Source organism: Octopus sinensis, linkage group LG7 (genome assembly GCF_006345805.1).
Source record: "Octopus sinensis linkage group LG7, ASM634580v1, whole genome shotgun sequence".
NCBI lineage: Eukaryota > Metazoa > Mollusca > Cephalopoda > Octopoda > Octopodidae > Octopus > Octopus sinensis.
Genome location: NC_043003.1, coordinates 15,953,445 through 15,977,444, shown reverse-complemented (window position 1 = coordinate 15,977,444; position 24,000 = coordinate 15,953,445). Strand labels below are relative to the sequence as shown.

The following is a 24,000-nucleotide window of genomic DNA, read 5'->3' as shown; positions in this document are numbered from 1 at the left end:
TCTGGAACTTAACTATGGTCGGCCTATGGCACTTATTCAGTATTACCTGACACATTTGGGTCTCAATGACACCATTATCTCTTATATATATATATATATATATATATATATATATATATTATATATATATATATTTAAATGGATGAATGAATTATCCTTTGTTTACCGTTAACATGGAAAATTCAATAAACAGCTACCATATGTTACATATGTCGAAAGTAAAAGAATTTTAATAACATCTTCGTTCAACTCCTTTTATTAACTTATATATATATATATATATATATAATATATATATATATATATATAATTCGGTTGAATTAGGTACTTAAGTTGAAGCACCAATTCAGTGCGGTATTATCGGTACTACTCAAAATTTGACTATCGGTACTAGTCAAATCAAAATGAGTAACAGGATATCAAGAGGTGATGCAGTACAATCGTTGCAAACGACTCCATTTAATTGAAAAGGTTAGCCCTGCATTTAAATAGATGTAATGATTGCATTGTTCAATTAAATGGATTCACTTCAAACGGTCGTTCTGCATCACCTCTTGATATCCTGTTGCTTATTTTGATTATTATATATATATATATATATATATATATATATATATATATATGTATGTATACACACACGCACACTCACATTTTTCGACCTCGAGGCTATGGTAGAAGAAATTTTCCAAGATGCCGTGCTGTGGGACTCAACTCAAAACTACGTTGCTGTGAAACAATCAGAGAAATACTGTAATTCTGTTATTTGAGACTACAGTAATAGCCCACCACATCGCGGTTCACCTATCGCGGTTCACCTATCGCGGTTTACCAATCGCGGTTTATTGTTTAAGCTTACGTCGATTCCTCTGTGGTGTTGTTTTGCATTTATAATCAAATAAACACATACAAATTACAAAAATAAAAAAAAATATGCAGTACTTTTCTGTTTCTACTTCGCAAATTTTACATTTACAAACATGAAAATACTTCCAAGTAGAAGAGAGAGAAAAATGGCTTATCGCAGGGGGTTTCTAGAACGTAACACCCGCGATAGTCTGGTGATTACTGTATTGCAATCTCGAATTATGTATAACGGATTCAATTACGAGTCTCAGAGTCGATCCACAGGAAGGTTTCCAACGCAACAACTCAACATCGACCAGTAACTGTTACAGATAACGAGACGAGACAAATTGTTAAAGAAACCACTTAATTAGTAGACAACCTACATCACGACAAACTCCAAACCGTTATTTACGTTATTCCAGCCGCTAACACACCTGCTTTTAGCCGCTAATTAGACTAAAAGACGAAGGGAAAATTTTCGTCACCGTTTCGGTCTCAGTCTTAGTATTCCGATTAGATAAACGTGAGCTAGAATGAGCTGAGCTTAAACATAGCTCTAATGATAATTAAGGACGGGAAAATAATTGTTATCAATTATAATCACCAAGCCTCCGCTTGTGGTGATACATTCAGGAAAACAAGTCTCTTATAGTGTTTTCACTATGAAATGGATGTTTACCGAATATTGTGTATGTGTGTGTGTGTGTGTGTGTTGGGGTGCGGTGGGTGGAGAGATGCATTGTTTTCGCAGTGTTTTTTAGGTGTGAAATATCATAAGAAATATTGGGAAATTGATTGAAGAAAATACCAGATAATTTGAGAGAGAGAGAGAGAGAGAGAGGGGGGGAGGTAGACAGACACAGCTTATTGCAGGAAATTATGGGACACGCCTCGGTAATTCCAGTTTGTTTGTATATTAGACTTGATGACAGGAAGTGGACCGTCTTGAAAACAAGTGTGCGACGGATGTACCGACGTATAAGCCCATGCATAAACATAACATACACTCACATACATACCTATATATATATGTGTATATATATATATGCACACTCGCGCTCAAAAATGCACAAGCATATACGCATATGTTGTATTTATATAGATATAAACATTCATATTGTCGATGCCATACAGAATTTTATAAACTTTCCAGACAGCGTGGGCTAATATTTTTTACGCGCACGTATATGTGTAGGAGTGGGTGGAATGTCTCAAACCACGGCCTATAAAACGATAAATAATGCCTTGTAAATATTTACATTGAAAACTTCTTTTCCAATATTTCTGACCTTGTGCTAAAAGTAGTGAGGATTATTATTATTATTATTATTATTATTTTATTATTATTATTATTATTATTATCATTATTATTATTATTATTATTATTATTATTATTATTATTATTATTATTATTATTAAGGCGGCGAGCTGGCAGAATCGTTAGCACGCCGGGCAAATGTTTAGTGGCATTTTGTCCGTCTTTACGCTCTGCGTTCAAATTCTTCCAAAGTCGGCTTTGCTTTGCATCCTTTCAAGATAGATAAAATAAGTATCGATTGAGCAGAGGGGTCAATATAATCAACTAACCCCACCCGTCAATCAGTGGTTTTGTGCCAAAATTTAAACCAATATATTAAAGCGTTTAAACTATATGAAGAACGAGAATATATATTGTGTAAGATTAGTTTTAATTGCATATTGTAGAATATTTTTGTAATTTTTCATCATGTATCTGAGACGATTGGAATATATATTTAAAAAGAAAACATTTGTGGCGTTTATTTCGTTTATTTCTGTTATACATTCCTCTCGTTTTAAGTAACTGTTACTGTCTTCTGACTCTTCCATTTGGATTATGATTTTATGATAAATGTCTGCAGAGCAAAGGTGGGCGATATTTTGAGGAAAAAAATTTAATGAGTGGGACTACATTTTGAGTTATTTTGACAGCTAAATTTTCTCTCGATTAAGAAAAAATGGAAGGTAATTCTCTAAATGCTTCTCACTGCAAAGGCAATTTAATCCGAAGGGACTTTTTCATTAACCGGGTATGAATATGACGGTAGATTGACGGTGTAGTTAGAGCGACAGATAAAACGCTTTACACTGTGTAATTGGCTTCTTTATATTCTGAGTTCAAGTCCTGTGGTGTTCGCTTTGTCCTTCAACAGTTCCTGTTCAATAATTTCATGTGACAGTCAAGGGACAAGTTCGAGATGGTCTACTGTACCTCACATACTCTCAAATTTCTGGCATTGTGCCTAAGTTACAAACAATTAGGCACACATTTTTGAATACACAAATGCATTTTCTATCATATATTACGCAGGCATGGCGGCGAGCTGGCAGAAACGTTAGCGCGCCGGGCGAATTGCGTAGCCGTATTTCGTCTGCCGTTACGTTCTGAGTTCAAATTCCGCCGAGGTTGACTTTGCCTTTCATCCTTTCAGGGTCGATAAATTAAGTACAAGTGGAACACTGAGGTCGATGTAAACGACTTATCTCCTCCCTCAAAATGGCTGCCCCTGTGGCAAAATTTGAAACCATTATACATTACACAAGCCTGAAACATACATATTTTATGTTCTCAAAATATAACTATTTGGTTTGGACTTCATTACTACAACTTATGTCAATTAATGCTAGTACAAACTATCAGGTCGAAACTCCATTTACACAGATACTCTAACAAAGATGAGTAGCAGTTTGTTCCATTTGACTCGGATAAAAAATTATGGAATCGCGGGCCGCTTCTTAGCTTGATACAAGGAGTACACACGCACACAGACACCTACATACATACATACATGCATACGTACATACATACATACATACATACATATAGTGTTTATGTACAGTTTGATGACAGCAAACTAACTTCTCATGTTGTATGCTCTGATGCTATCAATAAGTACTGAAGGTCGAGCATTTGGAAACACAGGGGTTCAAGCTCAATCGCACAACCCAACACTTTGGGTAAGTGTCTTTTATTTAAGCCCCCAAATAATCAATAAATTTGATAACGGAAATTGCATGGAAACCTTTCATGTGCGTGTGTGTGTCTTTGTAGCTGTATTTGTCACCGCACCACCCTTGAAAACTGGGGTTGGTTTGTTTACGTTCACGTAACATAACGATTCAGCAACAGAGATCAATAAAACGAATACCAAGCTAAATAAACCATTCAAACTGGGATCGATTTCTTTAACTAAACCCTTCAATGCGGTGTCCCAGCAAGGTCGTAGTCCAATGACTGAAACAAGTAGAAGAAAAACAACACGATTATTAAAATAAAATAGCTTAAGCAATGAATGGAGTTAATCTCTCAATATATAAAGCTGAAGTTGTCTGTGTATAGCATATTTGGTAGCCTTCAACTAACACTATCTCCTCCAAGACCCTGCGGCGTAAGTTGACCAAAATTGAGAGTATGATAGAAGAAGGCTTTCTCTTCCTTCCGTAGAAGAAAAAAAATTCAAATCGGACCATGTTAAGACCAAAAATTATTTACATCAAAAAGGTGCTTTTTTTCTATGACAATCCCTATTTTTTACGATTTTTTGACTACTGTGTCGCCATTTTTCGGTGTATTTCATCCCAAAAAATGTACACTTAAAGAGAATAACAAGCTACATAATGCAAACTTTTTATTTTTCAAAAATTTCAATTCTAAATGGTCGAAACAAACCCGAGCAACGCCGGGCGATACTGCTAGTTATTAAAATAAAAAGATAGCTTAAGCAATGAATGGAGTTAATTATACAATATTACTGTAAAACGTCTATTTGAAGTAAAACAAATATTTTATTTCACAAAGACGGAAATATATATTTAAGTTTATTGATTCGGATTGTGTGATTTACATGTTTTATTTTTGGGATTTGAGTATATTTTTACATCTATTTTTGAAATTCAGTGAAGCTGGATAATCCCGCGGTGATAGTTATGAAATAGAAAAAATATATATATAATGTTAGTATTAATTGTTATTATAATATTATAACTTTTCTCATGTCTAGTCCAGTAGAATTGAATAGTAGGTTTTGCTGTATTATAATCCCTAGATTAATGTGACCATGCATGTATACATACATGCATACATACACACACTCAAATATATATCCGTACATATATATGTATATATGTATACATATAAACATGTATATGCATATTTATATATATATATGTATATATACATATATGTATATATGTATATATATATATGTGTGCGTGTGTGTGTTATATATATATATATATATATATGTATATACTTATATATATACTAATACATATGCATATATATGTGCATGTATATATATATATATGTGTGTGTATGTATATATGTATGTATATATGTATATATATATATATATATATATATATATATATATATATATATATATATATATATATATATATATATAAATAATAAATATTAGGGATAAATCCAAATTTACAGGGAAAAAATCAGATTTAGGATTAAATCCAATTTTATAGTAAAATATTATAAAATATTATTAGAGACAAAACCACTATTTTGCAAAACAAATAAGGAAAGACTTAATCAATACATAAAATTTTAATAAATAGTCAAAAAAACCGCCACTACAATTGTTTCTTGTCTTGATCGACAATCTTCAGGTGGACTTCCAATAAGTCAGTTTCAAATTATGACTTCATAATTTGAAACTGACTTATTGGAAGTCCACCTGAAGATTGTCGATCAAGACAAGAACAATTGTAGTGGCGGTTTTTTTGACTATTTATTAAAATTTTATGTATTGATTAAGTCTTTCCTTGTTTGTTTTGCAAAATAGTGGTTTTGTCTCTAATAATATTTTATATATATATATATATATATATATATATATATATATATATATATATATATATATATATATAGAGAGAGAGAGAGAGAGGGAGAGAGAGATAAAGATATATAGACAGAGAGAGAGAGAGTGAGAGAGTAATTCAATAACTATCCGGAAGAAGGAGTGCTCAGTTACGGAAAGAAGGATAATAAATTCTAGAATCGAAACTAAATTAATAATCTGGCAGCCATGTTTCCATACTCACAGAGAAGTCAGCGATTTTGTAACCGTTCAAGTGAATGTATGCACACCCTCACATACGTACACACACGTGTATCTATAAACACACACACATACACACACACACATATGTATGTATAATATTAGTTTAAATATTATAATCTGGATGAATCAACCAGAGATTTGACAGAAAGCTAACACATGGAATATAATGCCAGGCTATTTCCCGTGCTGCGTATATAAATCAAACCTATCCCTCATTTAACATGTCATGTCAGCTACAATTAAATTAGCTTGATTTCGTTGTTTGGTAATTTATTCAGATCTCATTACGTAATCAAATGCTGCTCGGAGGCGACAAAAAAGGCTTCTGAATCTGGTGAGAATTGTTTCCGTTTTTGGCTCATTGTCTTATATTATCTAGAAATAAGTTGATTTGTGTGTTTACAATAAACCCATTTTCTCTATACGGTATTCACATAGGCGGAGGTGTGGTTGTGTTGTGAGAGGATTCTGGGGAATAACGATTCTGCGTTCAGTCCCATTGCATATCACCTCAAGCATGTGTGTTCTTATATGGCTCCGGGCCAAATAATGCCTCGTGGATGGATTTGGTTGACATAAAAATTCCGTCCACTCAAGAAAACACGTAAGAAATGATCCACAAGCATTCAGGCAAACTTGCCCTCAACTTATCCCATTTTCCAAAAGGTTTGCTAGGCACCAGCAGGCCTCAGGAGACACATTCGTGTCCATAGGATATGATTGATGTCCTTCGTGTCCGATGGCATCACTTTGTCTCCAACAATTCAGTGCGACACCAGTGCAAAATTACCTCCCTCCAACAAGTCATCCTAACGAGACATCTGCGTTGGCTGGGTCATGCCCTCTGTCGTCAACCAGGAGAATTAATCTACGAAGCAATTGCCCCAGCTTCCCTTCGGGGTTGGCGAAAACGATGTGGGAGACAACGAAAAACCTGGCTGATGACAGTCAAGGCTGATCTGGAACCCAACCTAGGTTCCCATGTCTACGGCGTTCGCCGCTGGAATAAGGAGTGGCTGGAGATCACGTGGTCATTAGCCTCAAATCGCCAGGCCCGGTCGGCGTTTGTGAGAGATGCAGCATTGAGGTTGAATGAAGCCAGCTTAACCCACCCCGGGTGAATGCTGTCTCAAGCAAGCAAGCAAGCAAGCATAGGACATGATTACCGCTTTATTTTACTGAATCTTCATTTGTCTTTCATGACTTAAAGAATCCATCATATATATACTCTTTTTTACTCTTTTACTTGTTTCAGTCATTTGACTGCGGCCATGCTGGAGCACCGCCTTTAGTCGAGCAAATCGACCCCGGGACTTATTCTTTGTAAGCCCAGTACTTATTCTAACGGTCTCTTTTGCCGAACCGCTAAGTATATATATATATATACTTTATCATGGCGGCGCTTGTATTCCTCCTTCTCCTCTTCTTCTTCTTCTTCTTCTTCTTCTTACAATCACTTGCCGAGATACACCCAGTGTCCTAGGGCGAGTGAAGGATAAAACATGTTACAGTATGACTGAAAGCTTCAGGAGAGGAAGTGACAGGGGCAGTAGCGAAATATATTCATGTAATACTACACAGACATGAGTGTGTGTGTGTGAGAGAGAGAAAGAGAGAGGGAAAGAGAAAGAGAGAGAGTGTGTGTGTGTATGTATCAGAGTATAAAAACTTGTATTTGATATTTAAGCACCGTTCCCATTACTTTGAAGACATAACCGGCAATCCAAACAGCTTCCTTATCGTATAATTCATTTTATTACAAACAACATTCGGACCAACCTAATGCCAGAAGCTCAAAATACCGAATGATCACCTTTTCCACCTTTTCGCCGTATAGCTTTAATATAAACACGCCTCAGTTCATACATTAACCATGCGGTTATCGGATAAAAGACGTTCACCTTGCGGATCATTTCTTTTTTGACTTTCCTTTTATTTTTACCCTAAGCGTCGATTACTCTGTTTGCTGCTTCTGTTAAAAAGCTTAATATATATCCAGTTCTTTTATCCGAGGGCTTTATCTTTCTAAGGTTTATTGCTCGCCCCAGTTTTATCCATCACTATATATATTTTATTGTAGGCTTTGCCGCAGTATAAAAAGATCTTCGAAATTGTTCCAACGCTCTGCAATATAAGGAAAACAGTTGAGGTGTTGTTCTCATATTCAACACAAATTGAAAGAGATCTGTAAAATCGTGGTATCACATAAAAACTGTTATGTGTTAGATGTACGAGGATTCTTAATGGTTAGAGATAAAAACAAAATATATTTTGAAAGAATATTATTATTGTTGGTACTGAGGAAACAGTAACAGCCACATGATTACGACAACCCTGTTGTATGTAGACTTGCAATTGGGAAGCATTTAGCAAAAATATTGTAAAAGTCAAGCATCTTCCAATTACTTGCGCAGCAATTATTTCGATTTAGAAACACAGTCAAAACATACAAAACACCTCCTTTGTGAAATTATTCAAATATTTGCATGTATATTTTCTTGATCATGGTGGCGTCTGATATCATCAGAATTAAAATAAAAAATTATAGCTAGCTTAGAGACCTCTTGAACAGACACCTGTTGCTATAGAAGTTCGCTTCTGCTTCTTTTGTCTGTTACTTGCTTCAGCATAGTCCAGTGGTTAGGGCAGCGGACTGGCAGTTTCGATTCCCATACGTGCGTTGTGAATGTTTATTTAGCAAAAACACTTAAAGTTCCACGAGGCTCCGGCAGGGGCTGGTGGCGAACTCTACTGTACTCTTTCACCACAACTTTCTCTCACTCTTTCTTTCTATTTCTGTTATTGCTGTATTTCGAAGGGTCAGCTTTGTCCCACTCTATGTCACACTGAATCTCCCCGAGAACTCTATTAAGGGTTCACGTGTCTGTGGAATGTTCAGCTACTTGCACGTTAATTTCACGAGCAGGCTGTTCCGTTGATCGGATCAATTGGAACCCTCGTCGTCGCAACCGACGGAGTGCCACTTGCTTCAGCCATTGGACTGCGGCCACGCCTTGAAGGGACTTAGTCGAATAGATCGACTTCACTGTGTACTATTTAAGCTTGGTGCTTATTCTATTAGTTTCTTTTGCTAAACCATTAATTTATATGGATGTAAACAAATCGACACCGGTTGTTAAATGATGTAGGTGAGGAAACAAATACAGACACGAAGACACACACATACACATGCGACGGGATTCGACACAATTTCCGCCAACAAAATTCATTCACAAAGCAATGTTCGGCTCCAGGGTTATAGTAAAAGACTCTTGCCCAACGTGTCGATCAGTCGGATTGAATCCCAAATGCCGTTGTTGCAAAGCGGGCTTCTTAATCATACAGTTTTGCCTACGCCCCTGATACAAAATATCACCTAATAGTGAAATACTTGGTTAGCACTTTCACAGCTCTCTTCAGCTGCATGTTATTTTATGAACTGTATATATTTCTTTACTGCCCACAAGGGGCTAAACATAGAGGGGACAAACAAAGACAGACAAAGGGATTAAGTCGATTACATCGACCCCAGTGCGAAACTGGTACTTAATTTATCGACCTCGAAAGGATGAAAGACAAAGTCGACCTCGGCGGAATTTGAACTCAGAACGTAACGGCAGAGGAAATACCGCGAAGCATTTCGCCCGGCGTGCTAACGTTTCTGCCAGCTCACCGCCTTTGCGAACTTTTTATGAACTGTATACTATTGATGTTCCTGTTGGAACTGTAATTGTTTTACCTATCCTCTTATTAAAGGGTAAAGACCCCCCTCAGTCACGAATGACCAAGAAAATATACCTAGAAAGTAAAGCGAGAAATTTTCTCAGATGATCATGTGTTTGCACCTAGAAAGTTCCCCTCCGAGGCACAAGTCCGGGCAAGGTTGTTTATGGGAGACCAGCAGTCACCCATGCGGACCAGCCTCCCCTTTCCACGCCACCGATGTTATACAAGGGAAAGGCAAAGGCCGATATATCTAGGTACCAGTGACGTTGCAACTCATTTATACAGTTTAGTGAACTGGAGCAAATTTGAAATAAAGTGTCTTGCTCAAGAACACAACACACAGCCTGGACTGGGAATCGAACTCACTACATCATGGTTGTGAACCCGACGCTTTAACCACTGGGTCATGCGCCTGAGTACAAACATCCAAAATGCTTTATAAAACTTATTTGAAGAGTTAGTAGATTTTGGAGAAGAACATGAATCGGAATTAAATCCTTATGCAACGATGGCAGAGTTTCATTTAGATGTGATCAGGGCTTCTAAAAGCGAATTTCAGGGTAATGTAATTAGTCTTTTCTGCTATTTATGTCAAAGCTTTTAGCGGTAAACTGAGACAAATGGATGGACCATGCGATTCAGCAACGATGAAAATTCTAGTTTTGTTAAACTAGTTTGGCATCTGTCCCATGTTATGAAATCTGGCTTTTTATGAATTAATGCCTCGTACGTCTAAACAATCAGAAACTTGAAAATATATGCCTTGGACATCGATCACTGATATTATTTTCGACATAGTTTTTTGGTATGCAATGAAGAATGGATATCTGTGTATCCTCAACACCCAACAAAATTATATAAGAAAAAAAAACAACTAATGGTTAGGTGAGAGCAAACAATATCTCGAGGTCGCGGTTTCGATTCCCGTACTGGGTGGTGTGTTGTGTTTTTGAGTAATGCCTATTGATCCTAAGACTCGAGACAGTAATGCACAGCGGTTGATGATGATTGTAGTGATGTTGATGAAGATGATGAGATGACGATGACGACGACGATAATGATGATGATGATGAAGATAAGTAGTATTTTATTAGAATTCTAATTCAGGCGCCCATAGAATTATACAAGAATTAAGAAAAACACAACACTACCACGTTGAAAATGAACGCGAGCAAAAATTCTTGACGAGAACCATTCCCTAGAAAAGTAAAGGAAGTTAATTACCGTAATACAAGAATTCAAAGATGTAGTCAACAATCGCGAACATAATCTAACTCTTAGGGACTAGCTTCGTGGCAGTTGCACTTAAATTATCTTTTCGATGCAATCTGTTTTTTTTTTGTTTTTCATTATTTACAATCAATTTATATGTGAACAGAGCAAAATATCCCCTTTTTTGAAACTGTAAATAAATTTTCTTTAAGACTTAAAAGCAGTAAATCCCTGTGATGCGATGTACATTTTATTTCTGCTTTTCTGATCTGGAATATTTGCATTCTGGAAGATTTCCGTCTCTGCCTTATTTATATGTAAATATAGTATTATGGGATACTTCGACTGGAAATCTCTCTCTTACGATACTGAGAGCAATATATCCCTTTTTCAAAGTGTAAATAAATAACCTTTAAGACTAAAAACAATAAAGTCCTGTGATACACGTTTTATTTCTGTCCTTCTTGCTTTCAGTTATTTAGAATCCTAAAGATTTTCGTCTCTATACGTGAACATAATGTTAAGAGCTGTTTCAAATGTTAAACTCTCTGATAATACAAAGCAAACCAGTCCTTTTAAAACTATAAATAAAGGTCCTTGAAAAGATTTTTGCCTCTGTTTTTATTTACGATATGTACAGGGTATTAAGGAGCTATTTTGAATTATAATATGCACCTCTGAAAGCACAGAACAAACTTATATAAAACATATCACAAAAGTAATTATTTCTATATAAATTTCGATTTTAGCTACCTAGATCATTCGTTCTAGCTACATTTAAGTTTGTTTTAAAGGGAATGTGGTTTAATATTTTTTCTGAAATAAAAACCTCCTTTAAAATTAAATGAGTGCTTTGTGGAAATATTGTATAACAGATTTACCTTTCTCAATGATAAGTTATATGTAAAGAAAACAGTAAGTGGGAGTAATTCTGTCTCTAACGTCCCTACCCCCACGAAACTGCCATCGAGAAACATCTTACTCTAGAGATTGCCTTCTCAAGTGTTCCATTCTTATTTCTTTCTTCGCTCCCTCTTTCTTTTGTTTATTCAAAACACTTTACGCTATCTTCTTCTTCTTTTTCTTCTTCTTCTTTTTCTTCTTTTTCTTCTTCTTCTTCTTCTTCTTCTTCTCTTCTTCTTCTTCTCCTTCTTCTTCTATTTTGTCTTTCATCCTTTCGGTATCAATGCAGTAAATGCCTATTTCTTTACTGCCCACAAGGGGCTAAACACAGAGAGGACAAACAAGGACAGACAAACGGATTAAGTCGATTATATCGACCCCAGTGCATAACTGGTACTCATTTAATCGACCCCGAAAGGATGAAAGGCAAAGTCGACCTCGGTGGAATTTGAACTCAGAACGTAGCGGCAGACGAAATACCTATTTCTTTACTACCCACAAGGGGCTAAATACAGAGAGGACAAACAAGGACTATTTCTTTACTACCCACAAGGGGCTAAACACAGAGAGGACAAACAAGGACAGACAAACGGATTAAGTCGATTATATCGACCCCAGTGCATAACTGGTACTCATTTAATCGATCCCGAAAGGATGAAAGGCTAAGTCGACCTCGGCGGAATTTGAACTCAGAACGTAACGGCAGACGAAATACAGCTAAGCATTTCACCCGGCGTGCTAACGATTCTGCCAGCTCGCCGCCCTTCAATGCAATAAATACCAGTCAACTACTAAGGACGCTGTCACCCGCCTTGACACACTCCTCCTTCCAAATTTCACTCCTTATGCCTATAGTAGATCAGATTATTACAATTCTAATTTAGGGTATTCCTCTGGCAAAATGCTTTGTGTCATTGTTACCGGCTTTAAGTTCTGAGTTCAAATTTCGCCGATGTCGACTTTGCCGTTCGTCCTATCGAGCCCGATGAAATAAGTACCAGTTGGTTTCTGGGGTCGATGTAATCAACTGTCACGTTCCTCCAAAATTTCAGGTTTTGCGCCTGTAGTAAAAAAAGAGTTATTACAATTCCATTTTTAAACCAATTTTTAGATGAAATTTGATATTCTTAAGGTGGCGAGCTGGCAGAAACGTTAGCACGCCGGACGAAATACTTAGCGATATTTGGTCTCTCTTTACGTTCTGAGTTCAAATTCCGCCGAGGTCGAATTTGCCTATCAGCATTTCGCGGTCGATAATTAAGTACTAGTTGCGAACTGGGGTCGATTTAATTGACTGGCCCCCTCTCCCAACATTTCGGGCCTTGTGCTTAGAGTAGAAAAGGATATTTGACATTTTTTCTTCTTGTAATTATCATATATACTACTTAGATGTGATTCTGGTTGACCAATGATAACGTATATAATTCCTCATCACAGACACTCGGACAACATACATATACACGCACATGTGTACACTTACACATACATACATGCGTACATAAATACATACATACATACATGAGAGGACATACATACATGAAAAGACATACATACATGAGAAAACATATATAAAACAAAGCATACACAAACATACATACATACATACATACATACATACATACATACATACATACAAAAGAACCCTGTTGTTGATATTGAAATACCAATGAAGGAGCCTTGAACCTAGGTTAGAAACCAGCTCTTTCTCTATTGGCAAGAAATTTTGAAATACAACTGAATAATTACATACATACACACATACATGCACACAAATATACATACATACATATATACATATAATTATATTTATATGATTTTAAGCTGAAATTATTTAGACTTCGATTGTTATTTTCACATTTTATCGATTCTCAATCGATCAATGTAATAAGTCAATTTTCAGTTTATACACAGAATAATTACAATTTAATAAACTCATTAAGAATACAAATGTTTTTGATGTAATCGAAAGTTAATTATAAATGTCTATACGTTGTCCAATCCCTATATATATATATATATATATATATATTAGTCTCGACAAAAATAACAAATTTTGTATTATTAAATGAAGAAAGACTAACTGTGCGGTCCCTGTATGCAGCTTCCCCACAATTTTGATTAAAATTTCCGTTTCAATCGTACAGGTTTTAATGTCGATCTCAATACAGTATTCTTGTTTGTTGTATCAAGTCATGCTTTCTTCCAGTTAAAATCTTTCCTTTCGTTCCAGATCCCATACCTGAATGATCTTAGATCACCCTGGGAAGTCCTTCTTTTGCTAAGATATCGTTTCTTATCACTCTCCCACACAGCTTGTGGATTGGAATCAAACTTGTGGTTTATACTGGTTCGTGCAAATTTTCTTTTTTCGACAACAGAGTTTTTCACGCTGAGTCTTAAGTCTAAGCTTCTTTTCTATGAACTTTCTTTCACGATTGAGAGTGATATATATCTGCATTTGTGTATGTATGTATATATATGTATTTATAAATATGTATTACGTTATTCATGAATGTTCTCTTATTTTTTCATTTGAAATCTTTCTGTAAGAAACGAGCTGTTCTCTCAGCGAAACATGGCTCCGTTTTTGGGATATAGATAACAAAAACAAATTCATATTTTGAACTTGAGAAAGGTCTTACATACTTTTATTCTTCCATTTATAGATTACTTGCAGGTCATTGTATCCAATGTCAGCATTAAGGCACTGTTGCTTTGCAAGTCATCATTTGCCTTGACCACCGAGAAAGCAAAATTACGTACAGAGAATTTCATAAACAGAAATGAATGGAAAAAGGTTGGTAAATTTTTGGATTAACACTTGCACGATTTTCACTAAGAAAAAAAAACACGGATCTTTTGCGTGGAATCAACGACCCCGCCTCCTAATATGCTACAAAACTCTTTTTGTGGTTTCGAAAAACGGGGTGTGGTGTGGTGGAAACCTCCGAAATTTTACCCCCATACCCATTGATCTTTTCACCATCTATCTTTCAATGTACGTGGGAAAATGCGGAGATTAAGACTATGGAAAACATTTATTTTTAATCTCAAATTTACTATGAAAAACTCCAGGCAAATTTTTAGATAACATTCGCACGATTTTAACTAAGAAAAAAAAATGATTTTTACGTGGAATCAACTACTCTAGCCTCCTAATATGCTGCAAAACCCTTTTTGTGGTCCGAGAAACGGGGTAGGGTGTGGTGGAGCCTCGGAAATTTTACCCATTTATATTGTGTAATTCACTGACAAATTGTTACCTACCTTTGTTTCTAGGTTGTTAGATTATTGGATTCTCAACAAAACACTTTTTTCCCGCGGCGTAAAATATTTTGAGAAGCCTAATTTCTTAAGACTGGTACTTAGGCAGTATGTTACACATCCTAGTGCACCAATAATTACTGGTATAAACCTCAACTTGTAATCTGGGTAGAATACCTGTAGATTCCTCAGTAGTTCGGCGTAGGTATTTTATTTTTCGTTGATCTTTGTTTTTTTTAAACATCCGCTGGGTAGCTGGTTTTCAGAGGTGTACACAGTTTCTCTTCTCTATCCCAAGTCACTATATCAAGTTTATTTAATGCATGCATGAATGTATGTGTGTGTCATGTGTTTGTGCCAATATTGGGGTTAAATTTTCAATTTGTTTTGCAGAGCAACATCAATAACAGGATTTGAAACCCTGCTTAAAGAAATCCTAAGTCCACCTATAACACGCCAATGCAACTGTAAGGAGCAAACACTCTTAATGCATCATTTGTATTCGGCTGTTAAATTTGCTTTGGTTAAATTGACTTTCTGTCCGGTTGTTCTGCTCAAGTTATATTTCGTTGCCGATCTAGAGCTTCGCAAATTGTGTTACTGCTTCGATAATTGCAACTGTCTTTGCCGATTAACCTGTAAAATTATCTTGAAATAACAAGATTTGTGTTGTGTTTTTCACAGTGTTGTATTCTTTATAGGAATGAAGCATTTAAATTCTTTTTTCAAAAAAAAATCCTTTGAGAAAATACATGCATTTAATCGTTTAAAATGTAAAAAGAAGAAAACGACAAAATCCTTTCTCCATTCCCCTCCTGATAATGATGATGATGATGATGATGATGATGATGATGATAATAAAAATAATAATAATAATAAAGAAAGAAAGAATTTGAGCGAAGAAATGGAAAATTTCATTTCATTTACGTGTCAGTTCTAAGTATTCAGCAGTGAAAATTGAGAATTAATTGTGCACAGATCTTGTTAATAAATAATATCTTTTTCAGCTAACCTCACAAACATCATCAGTAGGAAGAACCAATGAGAGATCCTTTACACAACCGTTAAAGCTGTCTGCTAGAAGATTCTCTCGAATCACACTCTGCTGTCTAAAATATGAAGGAAGATCAGACATTGTAATTAAGCATATTAAACTGGTAGAAATAGAATGGTCACATCCTTGATTATAATCCCACTTAATATTGGCTAATTTGGCATTGGGAACAATAAAATCGGGTCAAACTGAAAACTTTTCGCTAGACCTGCTAGAAATAGCAGGTAAATATACTTCAAATCCCTACCTGTCGTTTTATATACAGGGTGAAGCAGAGAGAACGGACGTTTTTGAAATGGCTATTATTCAGCCCCAGGGAGAGAGAAATACGTTCGACAGGTACCATTCGGTCCGTGGTCTCTTAGCATTTGTTCTTCTTTTCAGGTAAGACCATGGTGCTATGGATGATGGAGCATTGCGTGTTATCCTACGACAGTTACGTGAAGAATATCGAGTCTGTCACAGCAGTTCAACGTGAGTTTCGGCGCCACTTCAACATGCACCGGAATAAAGCTGTTCCCACCCGTAACACAATCTTACGTTGGGTGAGTGCACTTCGTACACGAGGTACACAGGAAACTGGTGAAGGGGCCACGAACGGTACGGAGTCCAAAAAATGTGGAACGCGTCAGACGAGCTTTGATACGGAATCTGAATCGTTCTGTTCGGAGGCATTCCACTGAACTTGTCTTCGTTAATCGATCGGTAAGGCGTATTTTGCACGAAGACCTGCATTTCCACCCGTACAAATTGGCCATTGGACAACAGTTAAAACCATGGGACTATGGGCAGCGGCTTAACTTCGACGTCAGATGGAAGCAATTTTTGAGGCAAATGACAACCTCCTTTTTTTAATGAGTGATGAAACACATTTTCCTCTCAATGGCCTGGTGAATCGTTATTGGGCTCTTGAAAATCCGAGGAAAATGCACGAAAGACCACAGTACAGCACAAAAGTGTCGGTCTGGTGTGCTGTTTGAAAAGCTCTCGTCATTGGTCCTTACCTTTTTTGAAGACAATAATGGAAATGCTGTAACTGTGAATTCCGAGCATTACATCGAGATAATAAACAACTTCTTTGTGCCTGAATGACAACGAAAACGTATGCCTTGTGGTTTCAGCAGGATGGGGCAACGGATCACACAACCTAAGCATCAGTAGACGTTCTTCGCCCTCTCTCCGGTGACCGCATCATTTCCAGGTTTGCTGACATTCCTTGGCCCCCTCAATCCCCTGATGTGTGATTATTTCTTGTGGGGAAACCTCAAGGCACGTATGTATGCGCACAAGCCCCGTACATTGGATGATATAAAGGTAGCTATTCGCGTGGAAATCGCCCAAATCAACAGAGCAAGGCTGGAGAGAGTGGAGGCCAACTTCCAATAACGCCTTCGGAAATGCATCGATGAAAAAGGCCATCACATGATGGATGTTGTTTTCCACACTTGATTTTGACAAATGTTAATTCAGTAAAAACACATTGATGTCAATAAAATTTGTTTACAGCTAAAATTAATCATTTTGTGAAATTTTCAAAAACTTCCGTCCTCTCTGTTCCACTCTCAGTAAGAAAGAGCACATTGAGTAATGTAGTTCTTGGTAGTCTATATCTTCAAGAAAATGCTAAGACGGTGAAGTTTGGGGAGCTTTTTATCGTTCATTTGCTCAGTCACAACCATGAATGATGAGTGATAACATAAATAGTGACCTTGGGATTAGATTCTGGTAATCGCAACATAAATGAAGCGGTGAGCTGGAAGATTCATTAACTAGTGATACCAAATGCTCAGTAGCACTTCTTCCGGATCTTTACTTTCTGAGTTCGAATTCTACCGAGGTTAACTTACCTTCCATTCTATTGGAATCGGTAAAATAAAGGATGAGCCCAGTACTGGGCGGGGCGGGGGCGATGTAATCAATGCGTCCCCCTCCTCTCAAAGTTGCTGGCCTGTGTCCCTTTCTAGAGAATGTTATGATCTCATTCACTTAAACGTTATGGAAACCGGACAAGTGACCTCATGAAACCTAGGACTAAAGGAAAAAGCAAAAACAAAACCTAAATATAGGGGACAATATTATTGATTTCAAACACAGACAAAGGTGACCTGAGCGGAATGTGAACTCAAAACATAAAGGCGGACGAAATAAGCATTTGCCTGGTGTGTAAAACAATTCTGCCGGCTCACCAACTTAAACAACAGTATTTTTTAACGTGAAAACACATTGATATTGGAAAAAAATATAACGAATACTTAGTTCTGCTTTTGAGTCAGTTTCACACCAACTTCAGCAAAACAATTGCAGATTCGTCTTAATTGAGCTCGATACAACAGTGATATTGTCAAAGATATTCAAACTATGTTAATGGTTTTTTTATGGAGGCATAGAATACGTAGGACTACATTATATATTATGTTTTGGTATTTCATTTAGATGTCAGCAGGACTCTCTAAATTAAGTATCAGTTGTGTACTGGGTCGATCTAATCAATTGCCTAGAGTAGAAAGATCTAGATGTCGGCACATTGAGCAGCCGCGTACAAGCTTCCTCTGTTAGCTAATATTTTATAATATTGAATATAATATTCAGTTCAGACACACGTCTTTTTAAAAAAAATATCGTCAAACATTATATCTTTCATTTGTTTTCGTTATTAGGATGCGGCCATGCTGGGGCACCGTCTAGAAGAATTTTAGCCGTACGAATCGAGCTCAATACTTAATTATTTTTTAAGCCTTGTACTTACTCTATCGGTCTCTTTTACCGAGCTGCTGGCTTACGGGATCGTGAACACACCAGCACCGGTTGTCGAGTAGTGATGGGGGACCAACACAGACAGACAGACACATACATTTATCCATACTCGACGGGCTTCTTTCAGTTTTTGTCTACCAAATCCACTCACAAGGCTTTGGTCGGCCCGAGACCATAATAGAAGATACTTGCTCAAGGTGATACACAGTGAGACTGAACCCAGATACTTGTGGTTTGGCAGCAAGCTTCTTACCACGCAGCCACATTTAAAAACATTCATAGAACTGGTAAAAAATGTAATCGAAGTAATGTATCGTGATTTTATTTGTAGGAGAATTACCTTTTAAATCGATGCTGAAATTACATCAATGGACTCTTAGGCTTCGAATACCTACCGTTTTCTTCTAACGATAATTTAATGAAGGCGAACAGAGACTCAAACCTTTCCACGAATTTCGCTTCTAGTTTCCTTTTTTATTTGTTTTTTTTTGATTTCTCATTTTTTGTCTCTTTATGTTTTCATCTTTCTTTAACTCTTTCTCTATCTCCCTCTGTCTGACTGTCTGTTTATCTGTCTGTCTCTCTTTCTTTCTCTCTCTCTCTCTATCTCTCCAAACACACACACACACACACACATATATATAAGCGCAGGAGTGGCTGTGAAGTAAGTAGCTTGCTTACCAACCACATGGTTCCGGGTTCACTTCCGCCGCGTGGCACCTTGGACAAGTGGCTTCTACTATATCCGCAGGCCGACCAAAGCCTTGTGAGTGGATTTGGTAGACGGAAACTGAAAGAAGCCCGTTGTATATGTGTATATATATATGTGTATATATATATACATATATATATATATATATATATATATTTGTATGTATGTGTGTGTGTGTTTGAAAGTTTGTATGTTTGTGTGTCTGTGTTTGTGTCCCCCTACCATCGCTTGACAACCGAAGTTGGTAACTTAGCGGTTCGGCAAAAGAAACCGATAGTATAAGTACTAAGCTTACAAAGAATAAGTCCCGGGGTCGATTTGTTCGACTAAAGACGGTGCTCCAGCATGGCTGCAGACAAATGACTGAAACATATAAAAGAATAAAAGAATAAAAGAACTACCCTATTTCCTCCATCACTTTTTCACCTCAACGTCTTCCTTTGTCTTTCAAATCTCCCAGAAGTCTGGAAATATACTTTGCTTCTTTCTACTATTCTGTACCTCTTTTTCAAAATCCCGTCTCATTCTTCTAGCTTTACTCGTCCATTCTCAGCTTCTGTTTTCTTCATATTCTTCACTCATTCACTATTCTTTCCGTTTCTTCCCTCGTGTATCATTTTCCTCCAGATTTGCTATCAGATTTCTTCAAATAACTGTAATTATTATTACAAAAGCGTTTGTTTATTCAACCACTTCATCCAAATCATACGGCTCGACTGGTTAACCGTATTAATTTATTCCCCTTCTATGGCTTTCTATACAGCTGATGTGGTTAACTTCATAGTTCAAATGCAATAACCCTCGCATCTCGCAATGTATCAGTGATTTCCCCAATTCTTAGGGTTGATATTACACTATATTGGTCAACTCCGTTAATAAAGAAAAATCGGTTTTTATAAGAGCTTTATTGTGCCTAAATCCAACAGCGACAGTCTTAAATAAACCACTAACTGTATGTTAAAAAGGCTGATATTTAGTCTGTTCTCTATTCTGTTTGTGTAATAATTCTCTTTCAATAAATAGAGACTGTTTCCAGACATTTTCTCAGATACATATCTAAATGTAGCAAGTGGTCCGAAGTAAATATTTGTTTCTTACATAGATACAAGGTTCAAAATAGGGCGAGAGAGTTTAGTGCTGGATTGATACTTCATTGTATTATCGACTCTGAAAATATGAAAGACGAAGTTGAACTCTGCGGGACTTGAACACAGAACACAAAGAGCTGTAACTAAATCATTAATATAGCTAGGAGCGGGGAGAGATAGAGGCGGTCTGCCTCGAGCAATGCTTTCAAAGGAACAGCACTTTTGGATCTGCTATATAACCCTGAATAGGAAGCTGTGGGTGGAGGCAGTGGGGATATATATATATATATATATAATTTTAAAATAGGATAAAATCTATATATGAATTTATCAAGTAGTTAGCGTGAAAAAGCTCATAAGAGAAAAATTCACCAATTTTATATATATAGAGGGCATTACTATACATAAATGCTCTCTATAATATATATATATATACACCACACACACACACACACACACACACACACCACACACACACACACACACACACATATATATATATATATGTGTGTGTGTGTGTGTGTTGTGTGTGTGTGTGTGGTGTGTGTGTGTGTGTGTGTGTGTGTGTGTGTATATATATATATAGATATAGATATATCAGAAATATTAAATTTCTAAATATCTCATAGATATATATATACATACATATTTGGTGAAGGCGCATGGCTCAGTGGTTAGAGTTTAGAGCGTCGATCTTACGACCGTGAGGTTGTGAGTTCGAGTCCCGGACCGAGCTGCGTGTTGTGTTCTTGAGCAAGACACTTTATTTCACGTTACTCCAGTTCACTCAGCTGTAGACATGAGTTGCGGTGTCACTGATGCCAAGCTGTATCGGCCCCTTTGCCTTTCCCTTGGATAACATCAGTGGCGTGGAGATGGGCGACTGCTAGTCTTCCATAAACAACCTTGCCTGGATTTGTGCCTCGGAGGGTAACTTTCTAGGTGCAATCCCATGGTCATTCATGACCGAAGAGGGTCTCCGAGATATATATATATATATATATATATATATATATATATATAGGGGTGTAAGGGTTGTAATTCATTTATATAACTATAAATGCTTCATATTACATGCATTATATCCGCTACTAATAGTTTCACGTACAGAAGTACGTTCATCAGGCGTGGCTGGAACTATGCAGCCAAGAGGTGTGAAGCGATACGAAAGCAAAACGTACCTAATGGAAGATATATATGTTAATGAGTTTGTGTCTTTGTGTCTGTGTTTGTCCACACACCTTCGCTTGGCAACCGATGTTCGTGTGTTTACGTCGCCGTGAATTAGCGGCTCGACAAAGAAGAGCAACAGAATAAGTACTAGGCTTACAAAGAATAAGTTCTGAGGTAGATTTCTTCAACTGAAAACCCCTTTAAGGTGGTGCTCCAGCATGGCCGGAGTCAAATGACTGAAACAAGTAAAGCAATAACGAGGAAACCACAAATATACACAGGTACAACACCTGTTTTCTGGTAACTATGCATTAACGGTTTTTTCAAGCCTGGTGTAATCACTTTGGGTAACACATGCTAAATTAAACAGGTGTGGCTGTGTGGTAAGAAGTCTGTTTCCCAAAGTACATGGTTCTGTGTTCAGTTCCACTGCATGGAATCTTGAGCAGATATCTTCTATAGCCTCGGGCCGGCGAAAGTCTTTCTATAATATATGTGCATATGTTTGTGTGTGTGTGTATATATACAGAGGGAGAGTGAGAGAGAATGTGTGTTTTTTTGTGTGTTTGTGTGTGTGTGTGTACTTGGTGGCTAAACAGAATAGTGTAATTTGATAAGAGTGCACGTAAATATGCCTCCGAACATATATAATATGATATAATATGATATAATATAATATAATATAATATAATATAATATAATATTATATATTATATATATATATATATATATGTATGTATGTATGTATGTATGTATGTATGTATGTATGTATATACGTATATGTTGCGTGTTTATGCGTGTTTAATCTGCAGAGAAGTGGACACTACCTATGCTTCCTTGCCGAGTGAACGCTATATCCATACTTCGCTGGAACCTATTGCCTCAATACATATTCCTATAACATAACGCCAACATTCACGAGTACTGTATGTGTGTGTGCTTGTGTATGTGTGTCCGTGTATGTGTGTGTGTGTGTGTGTGTCCGTGTATGTGTGTGTGTGTCCGTGTATGTGTGTGTGTCTGTGTATGTGTGTGTGTGTGTATGTGTGTGTGTGTGTGTGTGTGTGTGTGTGTGTGTATTTAATGGAAAGATCGTTGAAATAAGCTTCGAGAAATTTTGTGAGGTTTTGCTGCAAATATGCCCGAAGCGCAAATGTGAATGACATAAATATTAACATATGATATATGATATGATACGAAATCATATATATATATATATATATATATATATATGTATATATATGTATATACACAGACACACATATACCGCCATATATATTTGTATATATGGCGGCAGATAGAGAATATAATCTCGATATTTTATTATGATTAAATAACGGTGTTAAATTTATCTTGCTATTATATAACCAATAATCTTGTTTCCTTGCTTGGATAACTTATATTAACAACTAAATTTAACTCCAAAAGTTAGAAAATCTGATAAAATTCTGATCTCTTAAATCTTTAGCCATTTTACTGCATGTAACGTCTATGATCTAATTTCCTTTTTCCCTTGTTTCTTTCTTTCTTTCTTCCTTCCTTCCTTCCTTTCTTTCTTTCTTCCTTCCTTTCTTTCTTCCTTCCTTTCTTTCTTTTTCCCTTCCTATCTATCTCCGTTTTATCGTTTATCATTCCTTTAATCTTTTACGTGGTTCAGTGAATGGGCTATGGCCATGTTGGAGTATGCCTTTACAGGCTTTAGTCGAACCAAGCAAACTCCAGTTCGTATTTTCTTTTTCAAAAGCCTGGTACTTATTCTATCGGTCTCTTTATGCTGAACCGCTAAGTTACGTAAACAAAACGTCTGCTGTGAAGTGGTATGAGATGACAAACACAAAACACACACACACATACATACACACACACACACACACATACATACACACACCACACACATACATACACACACACACACACACACACACATATATATATATACGATGGCCTTTCAGTATCCATAAAATTCTTTCTACTTTAGGCACAAGGCCTGAAATTTGTGGGGGGGGCGCAGTCGATACATACATACTCTCTTATACACACACGCACCTTCGTGTTGGGGGGGCATCTTTACTTTGTTATCTCCCCTACTTCTTCGCACTCCTGTGTGACCCTTCTGCCCGGCAGTCGCCATGATAGATCGGTAGCCACTACACACATTTTTTTCTCTCCTTG

General features: G+C 36.7%; 1 long non-coding RNA gene across 1 annotated transcript in view; it reads left to right on the top strand.

Annotated features, from left to right (window-relative positions):
• The first annotated feature begins 9,962 nt into the window (after positions 1-9,962).
• LOC118764067 overlaps positions 9,963-24,000 on the top strand; it is a 26,805-nt gene continuing 12,767 nt past the window's right edge. Inside the window, exons 1-2 of the long non-coding RNA XR_004999855.1 lie at positions 9,963-10,084; positions 18,196-18,201. This is a non-coding gene — a long non-coding RNA (uncharacterized LOC118764067). The remainder of the gene's footprint in view (positions 10,085-18,195; positions 18,202-24,000) is intronic.